Raw genomic sequence first — 16,095 nt, forward strand, 5'->3', positions numbered from 1 at the left:
AAGAGTGGTTGACGGTCCTCGATAAAGCTTGCAATTAAATAGACCCAAGGTGGGGGAAGGAGTAGAACACACCAGCCAAGCCAACAATGTGATGGCAACAAACATCATGTTAGTGCCACAATTTTTTTGTTTTTTGGGGTGGACTTAGTGAGGAGTGGGATCAGCAAAAAGGGAAGGGAAGTGGGGTGAGAAGGGCAGGTTTGGAGTGATGCTGAACTGAAGAGACTGTGAAACAAGAGGCGGTGAAAAGAACAGGAGCAAATATCAGGCATCAGCTAGGACTGAGAGTGCTCGGCCGCTTTAAAAATCAAGCCCCGTCTGTCTGAGACGAGAGTAATCCAAAATTACAGGCCACCTTTGAAAATGCTAGCTTAAGTGATTTGGGTAGCATTACACCCAGAGTCAATGTGGGATTGTTCGGATGAGAATCCAGGCCTGGTCTCCTGGTTCCCAGGCCCCACACACACTCCGCGTCACCACACGAGAGCAATGGATGGGTATGGTTTTCTTTAAGGGGGTGCAAACCTCATCCACCCTAAATTAATGCCTATGCCACTTTCCCAAGGGGTAACACAGAGGCTAGCCCGGTTGCTGCACGTTTTTAATGAATACCACAGAAATCTGGCAAGCACTACAGACTTTGGACTGTATAGAATTTCTTGGCTGATAAGCTACAGTTCCCTGGGCCTGTTTTTCATTAACTTCCCGGCCGTCAGTTTTTCCATCAGCATTCTTTACACAATAGCGCTAGGGCCCACCTTTCATCTCTTGTGCTTCTTGACACCTCTTATTACTTACACACATGGTGGTGGGAATAAGGGTCAACAGCCCATCCAAGCATAGGGAACCTGGGCAAAAGAACGGCGCAAGAGGTATTCCTCCCAAAGCAATGTATTCCGCACAGAGCCTTGCAGCTCTGTCTCTGGTAAGGCTAAAGCCGTGCCTGCTATAACCTTGTTTACACTTTGTAAAACGATGAGTATATTGGGGGGAGGGGAGGGGGGGAGAGAGGGAGGTTGTTTCATTAAAAAAAATTCAATGACATTCAAAATATTTTTAACGACAATTCTTTAATTTTTTTTTTGGTCAAAAACCAAAATATTTAGGCCAAAATGATTTATGGATTTCTTTATTTATCGTGAACATTTCGTTTTGGTCAAAACGCTTTTTCCATGGACTAAAAAGTTTAGATGGCACATATTTAGGGTCGATACCTGTTGTGATTTGGGCTTCCATTACGGTCTGCCTGATCAGTATGCCCCCCCCGACACTCTGGTTCCCCCCAAAACACAAACGCAGTGTTACACCCCGGTGCAGGATAATCTTGTAGCATGGTTTGGCCAGCACAGATCCCAACTGTCATAGAAACCATGAGGTATTTAAACACAATTGTCACTAACATCTCTGCAGTCTCTAACGTTGACAGTGCCTAGTTGGTTTGTAGCTCATAACCTTCTTTGCACAACTCATAATCAACCGGTGGAACTCGGAGCTGCAAGGTACTATTCAGGGAAGTATCTTAGCAAGACTCATAAGGAATTGACAGGTTTCAGAGTAACAGCCGTGTTAGTCTGTATTTGCAAAAAGAAAAGGAGTACTTGTGGCACCTTAGAGACTAACCAATTTATTTGAGCATAAGCTTTCGTGAGCTACAGCTCACTCCATTGGATGCATACTGTGGAAAATACAGAAGACGTTTTTATACACACAAACCAAGGTTCCTGGGTTAGTGGTTCTGTTGTGTGGTATGTGGTTGCTGGTGAGTATTCGCTTCAGGTTGGGGGGCTGTCTGTAGGCAACGACTGGCCTGTCTCCCAAGATTTGTGAGAGTGTTGGGTCATCCTTCAGGATAGGTTGTAGATCCTTGATAATGTGTTGGAGGGGTTTTAGTTGGGGGCTGAAGGTGACGGCTAGTGGCGTTCTGTTATTTTCTTTGTTAGGCCTCTCCTGTAGTAGGTGACTTCTGGGAACTCTTCTGGCTTTATCAATCTATCCTTGCAACAAAGCCCGTTGCCAACTGTGCCCACATATCTATTCAGGGGACACCATCACAGGGCCTAATAACATCAGCCACACTATCAGAGACTCGTTCACCTGCACATCTACCAATGTGATATATGCCATCATGTGCCAGCAATGCCCCTCTGCCATTACATTGGTCAAACTGGACAGTCTCTACGTAAAAGAATAAATGGACACAAAATCAGATGTCAAGAATTATAACATTCATAAACCAGTCGGAGAACACTTCAATCTCTCTGGTCACGCGATTACAGACATGAAAGTTGCAATATTACAACAGAAAAACTTCAAATCCAGACTACAGCGAGAGACTGATGGAATTAAGACTGGAGAGACTGAATTGGAATTAATTTGCAAATTGGATACAAGCTATGTATATATAGCTGATTGCCAAAAGTGTGATTGGCTTGTCTGAGCAGCTTCCTGGGCAAATGAAGGACACGACATTCCTGAAACAATCTGGGTGGATTTCTCAGCTTTTTGGGCTGCTAATTTACCCCTCAGCAATATAGTTATAGCAGAACAAAAACTTGTGAGTAGACAAGGCACAAGAAAGACAGAACAGGAAAAGAGTGTTTCAGTGACCAAAGCATTGACATTTTGGAAATGTCACTGATAATGCAGCTTATGACACATTTCCCTCCTCTATGCTGCACCTTTAAAATGTCTAGCTTGTCTGCAAAGGCAGCTGCCGTTTTGCAAGGCAGACTGGCTGCAAGATGTCACAGAAGACTCACTCACACTGTGCTCTCACTCAGACTTTTCTTTGTTCTTTCTTGTTTTGTTGTTTGCCTGTAATCTAACATCCAAGTTGCTGAGGCCAAGAGTACATGACTGCTCTTTGGCCTGGAGAAAACAACTCATTTGTCCGGAGTCATACAAGCCAGGGGTAGAGAGGAGGCGGAGGGATTTGTAGAAAGTTTGACGGCTGCACCACTGCATCGGGGTTCCCTGGTTTTGGATTGTAGAAGGATGGATTGTAACACTGGTGGACAGGTGTCCCCATTGCCACAGCAAAGAGGCCACAGAAAGAACGGGCCAATCGCCGGCAAGCGTGACCTCTGAAGATCAAGCCTGAGGCACGATGGCACGAAGAAACTTACTCCAATAATGCCTTTGCTGTTCCTCCCTTGTAGATGAAGGGAGCTCCCCACCGGCACTCGGAGCCCTACCAACCCGTTTTAAAATGGGGCACTGAACCCCTGACCTGCAGAGGTCCAGGGTAACCCTTGCGGCAGGTTGGATCTTCAATGGCTTGTTCCAGACTATTCACTCCGCACAACCAGCCAACTGCATGGCTGTTGCATGTTGGAGATGGGCGACATCCGTGCCGAGCAAGCAGACCTGAGCTTCTCTCGAGTCAGCAAGCCAAGCCAGCCCTTCCCATTGTGGGCTAATCCTATTGGCCTGGTAATCTCGCTAGGCAATCCTGTCAATACAGCCCCTCCTCCCAACAGGAGGATTTACTTCAACTGGCTTTGCACCCTGATCAGAGCGACCCAGAGCGCTTAACCAGCCAACACGCCAGGCTGAGAACAGCTACCGCAGGCCGAGCTGCAAAACACGGGTTCTCAGGCAACAGAGCCTGAGAAGTGGAGCTTCCCGGTTGCCGCACCAGCGTCACTATTTGGGGGCTACTTCGTCACACGCTTGTGACTGCGGGAAACCCAGCGAGTTGCCTTAACCCTCATTTCTGCCCTGCAAGTAGAAATGCCATACCCCTGCTCCACAGATGGGGATCCCGGGAAACAGACGGGTGCCTTGCACAGGGAGTCAGCGGCTGAGCCGAGACTCAAACCCAAAATCTGTGCTACTCTAACTGCTAAAGAAAGACAGTCTTGTGGTTAAGCTGGGTTTGATATGGGAGTCCCTCTGTGAGCTCGGCAGAGCCCCTTAGCTCTGCCTCGGGAAAACACGGATAACAATTCCCTACAATGCAGGGATGTGGGGAGAATTCATAAAGTGTGTGAGGAGCCCAGACGTTACAGTGTACTACAAAGTGACAGCACGGCCTAGTGAAGAGAGCACAGGACTGGGGCTCAGGAGACCTGTGTCCTATTGCTGGCTCCACCACAGGCCTGTTGGTGTCCTTGGGTAAATCACTTCACATCTCCATGCCTCAGTTTACTTAGCGGAAAATTATACTGACCTCCTTTATGAAGCACTTTGAGATCTACTGATGAGCAGTGCTGTAGAAGAGCTAGAGATTATTATTATCCAGTGAAGCAGGCCATAGAAATACCAACACAGAGCAAGAGGACACAATTCTGTCTTTACTGTGGGACAATTTGGCGCTACACTTATTTGTTCTGTGCAGACTCAAAGGGGAAGGTGCTGCAACATTTGTGTTGTTCTCAACAAAACCAGCACCAATTCAATCCAAGGCATACACGGGGCATAGTTTTAGCATCATATGCTTTAAGTTCTTTAAGCTCTAAACATTTTAGCAGCTGCTCCTGCTGCTGCTATTTCACCAAATGGGAACTGGGTGTTGAATTCTCTACTGTGCCTTGGAAAATATCCCCCAAGTTCATAAACAACAGTCTGACTGGCAGGTAATCAGGGAAAATGGCAGTACAGTAGCTGGAAGAAAGAAAAGCCGCAGCAGTTACTTCTCAGGCTGGATCAGATTTCTAAAATAATACAGGGAAACAGACAGCTAGAACTCTCTCTCCAGCTGACATACTGTCATGACCTCCCTTCTCTGACTGCTTGGTGCCCCCCCAGTCCTTTAATAACAAAGGGAGAAAACACCCCAGAACAGTTTGTTTAATGCTTACTTCAAACCCCAACACAAACATTTGAGTTAAACTATTGTAAAATGCCCAGATTTACGTGGTTGTTTTGCTTGGATTAGGAAGCCCCTCTGAGTTTCAGGGCAACACCAATCCTGCTTTAAGCAGTTTTCAATGGAAATAAAAAGTTATTACATCATCTGTCTTCGACCCAGGTCTATAGATCATGCCTGTAAAGCTGTACAGAGAAACGAGCCTTGCAAGAATAAGCGTCCTTTGTTGTATTTTGCCCTGTAAGGGCCCAGTTTTGCATTCTTTCAGCATCCCAAACTCCCACGGGTTCCAAAGGCAGTTTGTGGTTTGCCAAAAATGCAGGATCATTAGGACTGGCTTCTACGATTATTATTATTATTCATAATAATTTGGAGTGGTTCCTTCAATGTCTTAGGTAGGCACTTTCCCAACACCTGCCCCAAAAAGCTTACAATCAAAAGACAGAGGTCAGGGAAAGGGGAATAAGATATCGCCAACGAGTCAAATCCTGAGATTTTCACTCAAATAAAACTTTAGCTGGCTTCAAGACTGACCTTCCCCGAGGATCCCGTTTGCCTGAGTATAGCACGCATAAAAGCTGAGTGCACCAGTTCCTCTAATCCTATGGAGCATGAATAATCAGGGAGCAGTTCACGTTCCAATCAGCAGGCTCATCAAAAGGAGCTGGAAGTGAAAATTATGTGAACGACTTATTTAAAAAACCCAACCAACCAAACCCCCAAACAATCCAAGCTTACAAAAAACCTAACGGTAACAAAACACCCATCTACTTCTTCCAAGGGCAATATCCATCGCTCTCATTTTAGATTGGCCAGAGGTGAAATCCGTTCTGCCACTGAGCCTAATTTGTGAACTTCATACACACAAACACAATCGCATACGCTTTCTGGTGTTACCATAGTAACAACTCAGGCACAAGAGTGTCACGGCTCCCAAATGCATGCAGCCTTTAATTAAAATCTGTTTGTCCTTGAACTGGCTGCTTTGCTGAATGTCTGAATTGCCTAATTACCATCAATGCTCAGTTTGGGACTTACTAAAAAGAGAGGTTGAAAAAAAGGCTTTTTCCCTGCTGGGCACATGGCAAATGAAACCCATTTGCTTCTGTGTGAAGGGATGAGATTTGCAGGGCTGATGATTATGGGGAATGCAATGTGGCCCCCACAACCATTGGTCCTTTGACACCCCAAAGCCTCTGTATTCTGTGGGAGCATTCGCGTGCTGCTGCTCCAACTTCAAGGCCAAAAAAAAAAGAAGAAATGTTGCACGCTGCGTCCTCCAGCTCCTGGAGTCCCAGGGCGTCGTGGAAATCAGATCAGGGCATGCTCTGGATCACAGGAAAGGGGCCCTCCAGAGAAGGTCATGCTGGAAAGGAGCTATTCGCTTGGGCTAAATGGGTTGGGATTTCAGCAGACTCACAAGAAGGATGCAGGTAGGAAAGAGGAGTATCACTGCCAAGCCTGGTGGGTTAACAAAGGACCAGGAGCTAAGACTCCTTGCTTTTAGACCTGGCTGTGCCATTGATTCACCAGGTCACCTCACGTAAAGCCTGTGGACCGTGTCTCTCTCATGTTACTCATCTGTAAAAGTGGCCTAATTCTGCTTATACATCTGCCTGGATGCCATGTGCCTTAACGAACACTTGTGAAGTGCCATGACGTCCGGAGCAATCGACATTCAAGTGATCCCTACGGTGGCTCTCAGCTTGGAATACAGATTCCAAACTTCCCGTGTGGCCTTGGGCAAGCTAGGCTCAATCTACACTTAAAACGGATACCCACATAGCTATGCCCACCAGGGGTATGAAAAAAACCACACGCCCCAATGACACAGCTCTGCTGACAAAACCCGCAGGGTAGATGCAGCTCGGCCAACAGAAGATGCTTGTCAGCAGAGCTAACGTTTGTGGAGGTGATGGTCCTACACTGGTGGGAAAAACTCCTTCTGGTGGCGTACACATGGGGAGGCGATGCCAGCATAGGCGCTGTAATGTAGACATTGCCTGTTACTCAGCCTCTCTGTGCCTCAGTTCCCCACCTGTCAATGGGGAATAACAGCACCGTCCCACGACACAGGAGTGTTCAGAGGATAGATCCATTAACAGCCATGGTTAGTGCTCGGGCACTGCACTAATGGAGGCCATACAAGTACCACGGACAGCAAGGAGAAAAGAGGACCGACCGATGCATCATTCTTGACAGCCGCCCTTCAAGGACAAAAAATGCAGATGAGTAAGTTAAAGCCCCCAGTCCTCACACACAGAAGACAACAGGCCCCAGCCCTCTCTTTCCACAAGTTGTGTATCTTCTGCACAGAGCCAAAGGCCCAGCCCCAAGTCCACCAGCAGCAAGGAGCAGTGGGGCAAAGAGCCGCACTGGCCAGTTTTGCAGATGGCTTTCTCTGCTCAGTTCACGGTCAGAAGCTGGGGCTTCAGAGGGGCCATGGGCAGCTTCAGTCCCACCCAACACAGTAACCACTTTGCAGCCTCGCTCCGTGCGCTTGATGGATTCTGATGGTCAATCCTTTGGTCTCTGAAAGACACTGAGCCAGGGACGCACTGCTTGTTCCCTTCTGTGCTACCCCTGCACCGGAGAAGGGGAGGAGGATTCTACTGGCTTGATCTCTGCAGCCCCAGAAAAAAAAAATGGGGGGGGGTGCCTTAGGGCAGCAGAAAAACAAAATTTCCACCCTGATCACTGAAACCCAGCAACCAACCAACCAAAGATCCCTTCTCCATCCACCTTCTCCCTCACCTTTCACCATGCAGGGTAACAGAAAGTGCCACAGAGTTATCCACATATGGTGGCTGTAGGAGCAGGACAGCAAGTTGTAAGCAGGCCATTCACTGTGCCTCACGGAGCAGAAGGCCCATCCTCTCTGGGTTCTCCTCTGGCTGCGGACCGTGAATCACCGAGCGGTCAGCACCAGCTCATTCCATCCAGAAAAGTTGGTCTCATTCTGCCAAAAGAGTTTCCTCTCATGGGCCAACACAGCGTGGAGTTGCGCAGGAGAGACTCCTCTTTGAGCTACCGCCCACTTCCAGCTGCCGCCAACGTGTTCTCCACATGTCTCAAGAAAGTTTTAGATCAATAAAAAATGGGCAAGGGTTGAAGAATCCCATGGAAGACCCCATGGCCACCTTTTCTATTTGCTCATCCCCCCTGGGGTACATGGGAGCCCCAGCCTTTCCTTCTTCTGGTGTTTTCCTTCCTCCTCCTTGTTTGCCTTTTGTTTAAAGCACGTTCTCTTTCTAAGGAAGGAGAGCCAGAGCAGAGGGAGGCAGGGAGGTTAGGTGTAGCCGTGACGAGCAAGGTGGCTCAGATTTGTTCATCACTATCAGCTAAAGATTAACGATGATTTATACCAAATATCATCTTTTTGCTGCCTCATAACTTAACCAAAGGACCAAAGAACCTAATCACTCCTTCACAAAAACTATGGGAGCAAACACAATGGCTCCAAAAGAGAAAATGCTTTCACACTATCCGAGAATGTACCAGAGCCGGTGGGAGAGCTAGAACGTCCTCTTAGGTACAATGGCTACGTTTGGGATGCTGCATAAGGCATGAAGCAAGTGCAGCGTGAAGGGTTGTTGGGGCCATTAGCGGTCACATTACCATGGCTCCCATCAAAACAGTGCTATAATTGGGCTTTCCCACATATCAGATCAAAATATCTGACTAATCAAGGCCAGATTCACTTATCACATTTTCTTGTTCCCTAAAATGGCACATGAGGGATGTTTGGATTTGATTTAAAACCAGTCAGTGAATACACGTTACTGAATTAAGTGTCAGGAAAAATATGAAATTATAATAACAAAATTCTATAGATTTAAGCAACAGGACAGGACAAGGTATGGCATAGACAGATACAGTAGAACCTCAGAGTTACGAACTGACCAGTCATCCACACACCTCATTTGGAACTGGAAGTACACAATCAACAGCAGAGACCAAAAAAATAGCAAATACAGTACAGTACTGTGTAAAACGTAAACTACTAAATCTTGGCTAGGTTGTAAATTCCTCAGGTCAGGCTGCCTAGATTTTAGGCCCAGCATGTTGCAAATGCTTGGCAAACAAAACAAACAGGACCACCACCACAGCACTTCAGGAAAGGAAAAATCTCACCGAAGCAGAGAAAATTTGGATAAAAGCAGTGCAATCTCCTGGCCCTGTTTGCAATCAGCCTTGAATAATAATAGTTTGATAACACTTTATTATTAAACCAGTTGAGTTATCAGGGGTTTCACAACTGCAAATAAATAATGCTTTGCATTTTCATAGCAGCTTCCAGCCGAGGATCACAAAGCACTTTAAAATCATAACATCTCGCTTTACAGATGGGGAAACTGAGGCCCAGAGCTGTGCTCTGCCTTCAGTGAGTTGGTGGCAGAACCAGGCATAGAACAGCCAGCTGTCCAACTCTCTGATTGAAGGGCAAGTCTCAAGTCCACTCTCGGCAGACTCATTTAGGTGTGTAAGTGGGACCTGTTGGATGCTCAGCTCCTTTAAAAATCTGTCCCTTATTCAAAACCTCCACCTTGCCTGTTGGGTGCTGCTTGGCTTGTCATGCCTCATCCATAATGAATACCTAGCAGCCAATATGCCTGTCTAGCGACTCCGAAAAAGCCATGTCACACACTGAGCTAGGAGTCAGTTCTCTTAAATACCAGCTCTCACTGCAGTGAGAAAAAACTCACTCAGGGAGACAACACAGTGCTAGGGTAGCAACACATTAACCCTTTTCTTTCTGCACGGGAAAGTGAGTGTTATGAGCAGCCGACTCAGGTCGTGCGTTACTGTAAGCCGGGGTAGGCAACCTATGGCACGCAAGCTAATTTTCAGCGGCACTCACACTGCCCGGGTCCTGGCCACCGGTCCAGGGGGCTCTGCATTTTAATTTAATTTTAAATGAAGCTTCTTAAACATTTTAAAAAACTTATTTACTTTACATACAACAATAGCTTAATTATATATTATAGACTTATAGAAAGAGACTTTCTAAAAACATTAAAATGTGTGACTGGCACGCAAAACCTTAAATTAGCGTGAATGAATGAAGACTCAGCCCGCCACTTCTGAAAGGTTGCCGACCCCTGCTCTAAGCAGATCCATTGCACACTCCAAACAGAGCTACTGTGGTTATAAAGCAAGAATCAAAGATAGGCGTGATTAATAGCACTGGAAACATATACACTGGGAATACGAGGGCTACAAAGCTTTTCTGAGGAACTAGTATTTGTTCCTGTTAATGTGATTTTTATGGCTTCAGCATGAAAAACTTAAGACACCGCATTGAAATGTATTGAATTTTATATGAAAGTAAATATTTCACAGCATCTGTTATGGGCTGGTGTAAATCCTGCCTTCTCTAAGCAACCACAGAGCAAGTTCTAAAGTGCTCAGCCTAACCAGATATTCACAGGTTTGTCTAATTATAGATAATTAGCAATGAAAGGGGCAGCACACCTTTAAAGAAACTAATCAAGCTGAGAATTAGATCCCACCAGTAATCTGCTCCCTCAGCTTTCAAATGGTTCCTGCGCAAGAGGAGCAGTAAATCCCAACTATTCGTGACAAATTACCAGGCTCAGATAAGAGATGCTCGAACTCTCGGGCTGTGTCATGCTCAGCTACATTGGCTCATGATGGATGAAGATCACATGCCACAAAATGCACAAGTTGGAACTTAGATCTCTCATGCCAAACTATACACCATTCGCAATGAAAGGTCACCACTGAGGGAATGAGTGTAGGGTTTGTGCCCTTTGTTCTGTTTTAATTCTGCCCTTGCATGGATGCACTACGCTGGTCTTTAATTACATGAGCACGTTCTATTGTTTGTTACAGGCATGGTCACTGGCGTCTAAACCCTTCAGATTCACAGCACAGACCACTTCTACCTGAACTAAAGGGCAACTACTTGCAAAAGTAGGCTAGTTTCCTCTACTTCAGTGGTTTTCAACCTTTTTTCCCATTTGTGGATTCCTAAAAAATTTCGAATGGAGGCACAGACCCCTTTGGAAACCTTAGACAGTCTGCGAACCCCCAGGGGCCTGCGGACCACAGTTGAAAACCACTGCTCTGCATGGACCAGCCCCTAGAGGGGGACACGGCACACACTTTAAACACTATTTCTGAGACACCAGTGCAATGTGGATTCCTCGGTTCAATTCCTGGCTGTGGGTGCAGAATGGGTGCAATCTCGTACTTTGAACAGTTGTGACATACAAAGAGCTAAGCAGAAAGCTGAGATACAGTGTAAAGGTAACTGCTGTTTATTGGTGGAGAGAGTAAAACCCTGTAAATAAATGACAGAGTGGTGTTGACAAGGGTGGAGGTCCCAGTGCCCAGACGAGGCAGGGATCGGGGCATGCTGCCCCTCCACAACACAGCACAGTTACTCTAAAAAGGCCGCGTGGCTGAACCGTGGGTCTGTGATATTGACGGTGTTCTATCCCACAGGGTCCGTTCTGGCCACTTCATTAAAGGTGCCTAGAAAGGGAGCTGAGCTCATTTGACAATCTAGCCTCTAACGGATACAGAGTTCTTTTGAAAATATCTTGTCTATAAGGCCCACGCATCTAGGATGCCCAAGTGCACCCACCCTGATCCATAGCTAAGGGTCACTAACAGCACTTCTGAACACAGCCCAGAGAGAAGGTGGAGGAGCTGGCTGCAGGAGGGGTAGAGGTCTGTCTCTCTTCAGGAAAAGCCTTGCACCTGCTATAGACAAGAAGCAAGTCCTGGAAGCTTTTACAAATGGCGTGATGGCTCAACCCTTTACAATCTCCTGCTGCTCTTGGAAGAAAAAAATAAAACCAAGGCACTGCAGCAGCTCACCTTCATAGCAGAGAAAGGACAGGACTCAGTTGTGATGAATAGAAAACGCTGAGGATTCTGAACACACGGAGACCATGTGCTTCTCCCGAACTCCCTATGTAAACATTGGTGCTCCCTAAGTCCTGGCCTGCAGTAGTCAGTCACCTTCAAAGGAAGGGGAGGAGGAATCTACAATTGAACATGGAAATGAAAGGCACAAGACTAAACTGTTTTTGTTCCACCCAGTACTTCTGAGCTGCCAAATCAACCAGCTGTCTGAGGCAGACACTGCATTATATTTCCTAAAGCATGTCAGGAGATGGAAGCTGCACCAGGGAGTGTATGTGGAAGAGACAGGGTGGGGTTTGTTTGTTATTTTTTAAATCTGTTGCTCTTTCATTTGCAGGGGCTCCCTCCGATTGTCCTCACGTGCTGCACAAATTGGCTTGCCGCTGCCTGAAAAACATTTGCTCAAGCCACAGCTCCTGGAAGTAACACAGTGAGGCAAGGCTCATTGCAGCCCTGTGTGCGAAATAGGTGAGAGGCTGCAGGAGAGGGAAAGTGCAGAGCTCCCAAGGTGTTCACGCAGGCTTCATCTCTCTTCCTTTCCTCATTGAGAGAGGGATTGCTGCTCACCAGTGCTCATTTTGGTCGATTTCTATCCCCCATTAGCTCCAGAGTACTTAAAGGGCATTCACTTCCATGGCACATTTGCTAACAAACAACAGCACAGGCAGCGGTTGTATTTCATTGCATTTACGCTGCTATTAACAGAGCTGAGTCAGAGGCCAACATTTCAGAGCACAGACAGGGCCCTCTCTGCAGCTTTGGTGCTCAAGAACTCATACCTCTCACCTCCCAAGTTTTCTTCAGGGGCCAGGATTCAACAAACCCCACCCCTCAAAGCAAAACTCGGACAGACCTTCCCCTGCTTAGTTTCAGCAGCTGACTCTCCATTCAGACTCTGCCTCGCCCAGAATGTCCCCATCCTTGGGCTAGGCTTCAAGCTTACAATGAAACCTGAAAGCTTGCAGGTTTCAGGCCATGTTTTAGCACTGAGGTTTGGCACAGCAGCTAATGAAGAATACCTGGCACTTCTAGAGCTACGTCCATCTGAGGGTCACAAAGCATTCTGCAAAGGTGATTACTATCATCCTCATTTTACAGATGGGGAAATAGCCAATAACTGCACAGGAAATCTTACGTTCCAAACCAGTGAGAATCAGCTCTTCTGAAAAGCATGTGTAATGACACCTTGTGGGAGCTGGCGGCAGGGGGTGAACCCAGAACCTTCAGCACCACAGCACAAACCTCTGCCACTCAATATAAAGGGTAACACCCTCAGCTGTCAAAAGCAGACTATTATCCTCAAGTAGGGGGGCCAGTGGTACACACTGGCAGGTATTTTACATGTTTTGCAGTCTATTGAGGTAAAGTCAGATTGCTGAGTTTAATATGGATTTCTTTTTTCTACAGTTAAAACCCCACTCCCATCCTCATATCCACTGACTAAGGTCAAGGGTAGCAACACTTCTACACCTGATATGTACCTTGTTAGGATAACTATACCTGTATTTATGGTGGGACAGATTCATGGACCTGACGGGTCAATTCCCTTCTCTAACTCCTCTCATGCAGCAGACAGAGAGAGGGTTGCACTGTTCTGTCTCCTTGGTGCGGATTTTTTTTTCAAACAGGGTACTTTAAATTACTTCAATGAGCATTTCAGAATGGGAGGGAAGGCTTGCAAGGGTTCCTAGGACATTTTGTCTACAGTGTCAGTACGCTCAAAGGAATTCGTTCCATTGCACTGGACTGGAAACAATGCCTCTGGGATGGTTTTGCCAGAGATGAAGTCGCATTTTCTTTAGCTTTTTCTCAGACCGACTCTTTCCAGCATCCAGAGGGCAAGAGAGGACAGAGAGCGTGAATAGCTTTGCATTGTAATGTTCCCTTGGTTGTTACATCAGTGCACCCTCGGTCTTAAATATTTGTTTTTGTTTTAAGGCAATATGTCATTTCGCAATAAAATAAATTGAATGAAATGTACAATGCACAGCAGAAGTAAACGGATGGATTGTATTGGTAGGCAATTTGCTGGCTGCTCAATCGACATAAGACGAAGATAGTGGATTTAGTGATTATTTATTTTAGACATATAAACCCAGCAGTGAACAGGGACATGCATGTGGCTCAGTTATTACTGAAAATGTTTACACATTGGTTTGTTCTTTTTTTTAAATTAGGGAGCCATAGTGAACATTAAATGGGAGATGCCTAAGCTCAGCCATCTGATCTTCAACAGAATTTATTTATTAAAGTCCCAATCCTCCTATAGAATCCAAGTTGGCAGATCTTTCAGCCACACAGATCACCATTACCTTCAGGGGAGGCAAGAGATTACCTGGAAGACTGGACTTATATTTTCAGCGTGAAATCCTGGGTCCATTAAAATCAATGGCAAAACTCCTGGGGCCAGTATTTTACCCACTGTCTTTGAGCGCAGCTGCTGAGAAATTCAGCAGTGATAATTTGGGTAATAGGACAACCATGCTTTGGGAAATCTTCCTACTGGAATTTAATGGGGCATCTCAAAAGGCAAATTTTAAGCTTGGGAAGAGCACAGTTCCTGTCCCTTGGCACACACCAGGCTGTATTTATTTGTCTTTCCGTTTAACACTAGGTTTGTCCTCTAGGAGAATTTAAATCAAGACTGGATGTCTTTGGGCTTGGTTTAGGAGTTCCCGGGTGAGCTTCTCGGGCCTCTATTATGCACAGACTGGGTGATCATAACAGTCCCTTCTGGCCTTGAAATCTATGAGTTACAGCAGGGATTTTCAAAAAAAGAAAAGGAGTACTTGTGGCACCTTAGAGACTAACCAATTTATTTGAGCATGAGCTTTCGTGAGCTACAGCTCACTTCATCGGATGCATACCGTGGATTTTCAAAAGCGATCAGTGTGCGTAACTCTGCCCCAGTGAGGCCACTGGGAGAACTCCCGTTGGTTTCAAAGAGCGGAGTTAGGCTGAGCAGTTTTGAAAACTCCACCAAACTTCCTGTATCTTAGAATAAATATATTTGGCCAGATTATTAAAATTCTCTACTTCCTAATGGCCCAAATGAACCAGCAAGGCACAAAAAGAAGCCCACGGGCATTTAACAAGAGTGAAACCATTTTAATGTACTGCCCTGGATGTCCCAACCCTCAGTTTACCTGGGATTTCTTTTTTTCCAATCTCTGGTTTCATTCCTGGGGAGCTGAAATAATTGCCATTATTGAATAATTGTCAGTGAGCACATTAAGCCATTTTCTTTGTTTTTGTGTGCGTCTTTAACATATGCCCCACAGCTCAAAGCTGGGCACTTCTGGCTGCTGTTACTGCTGGGGAGCCCACTCATCAAAGACGCAGGTTTTAGGCAGGATGTGCAGGTCTGTATTTGGATTCTGAGACCAGCCCATAAAAGGGAAGTGCAATTTTTACCCAAAAGGATCAATATTCACTCTGCAGAGGGCTCTCACCTCAGTTCCATGTAAGGGCTCTATGGGAAAGTTCCCACTACATCAATGTGATCAGGGTTTGACTCTTAAAGCGCTGAATAAAGTGTATAAAGTCTAGTTTACATGAAGTTATTCTGGAATAGGTCTTCTTGATTAACTGTTCCTGATTAACTCCATATATGGATGTTCTTACTCCAGAACAACAGTGCCCACAACTGGCGTCAATCAAGAATAGCTATTGTACTTTACATTCACACTCTGCCTACACGTGAAATTTGGTAATTAAGCCCTGAATATGAGATTTAATCTTTTTAGTACAGCACCCTCATTTGATAACTGGGCCTACAGTATTAACACTAGGGACTAAAACCAGGGACCTGCACACCCCAAACTTCAGATCTAGAGCCTCACCTTGCAGTTCTGAATGCTCATAAATGTTAGGAGAAGCTGGATGTGGGTCCAGAGTCCAATTCGGCAGCCTGGGCCCATGTCTGGCCAGCACACTTATTATTTGGAAAGTGTCTTCCTCATCTGGTTATGTTTCCAGTCCCAGAAGGTTCTTTCTTCCTGAGAGCAGAGCCCACTTCATGTTTATGGCCACATCAATGTGCGGATTGTGGTGGTTTGGCTGGATTCTCAAAACTTTGAGCCTTCATTTAAAAACACTGGTGTTTGCAGCTCCGCTATGCATGCAGTGGTCCCTTCACTAGAGAAACCGAAATCATCCCCCAGAAACTGGGGAAGGTCTCAGCCAGTGAGAATGGAATAATATTTCACACTTACCCATCACATCTGCCTACTGCAAAATTCTTGCTCCTTCCTCTGTACCATCTGGTGTGGTCACTCTCAAAGACAATACAAGACTAGATGGGCCTTGGGTCTGATCCCATCTCGCAAGTCCTATGTTCCTAAATACGGGAGGCAGGGAAACATCTTACTAGAGCCAGTGGGGAAATG

General features: G+C 46.0%; 1 protein-coding gene and 1 long non-coding RNA gene across 6 annotated transcripts in view; both read right to left on the reverse strand.

Moving 5' to 3' along the window:
- GPSM1 (G protein signaling modulator 1) overlaps positions 1-16,095 on the reverse strand; it is a 141,919-nt gene that overhangs the window by 97,128 nt on the left and 28,696 nt on the right. For 2 of the 5 annotated variants that reach the window (XM_073314703.2, XM_073314704.2), the window contains exon 2: positions 15,922-16,046. The exons of the other annotated variants lie outside the window; for them this stretch is intronic. The gene's annotated coding sequence lies outside the window, so the exon portion shown is untranslated. The remainder of the gene's footprint in view (positions 1-15,921; positions 16,047-16,095) is intronic. 5 annotated transcript variants of the gene reach the window in all.
- Positions 1,566-7,008, reverse strand: LOC140899342 (uncharacterized). The gene is made up of 3 exons (XR_012155291.2): positions 6,849-7,008; positions 5,345-5,474; positions 1,566-2,175 (listed from the first exon to the last, which is right to left on the reverse strand). It is a non-coding gene; the product is annotated as an uncharacterized LOC140899342 (long non-coding RNA).

The sequence above is a fragment of the Lepidochelys kempii genome, chromosome 16 (assembly GCF_965140285.1).
Source record: "Lepidochelys kempii isolate rLepKem1 chromosome 16, rLepKem1.hap1, whole genome shotgun sequence".
NCBI lineage: Eukaryota > Metazoa > Chordata > Testudines > Cheloniidae > Lepidochelys > Lepidochelys kempii.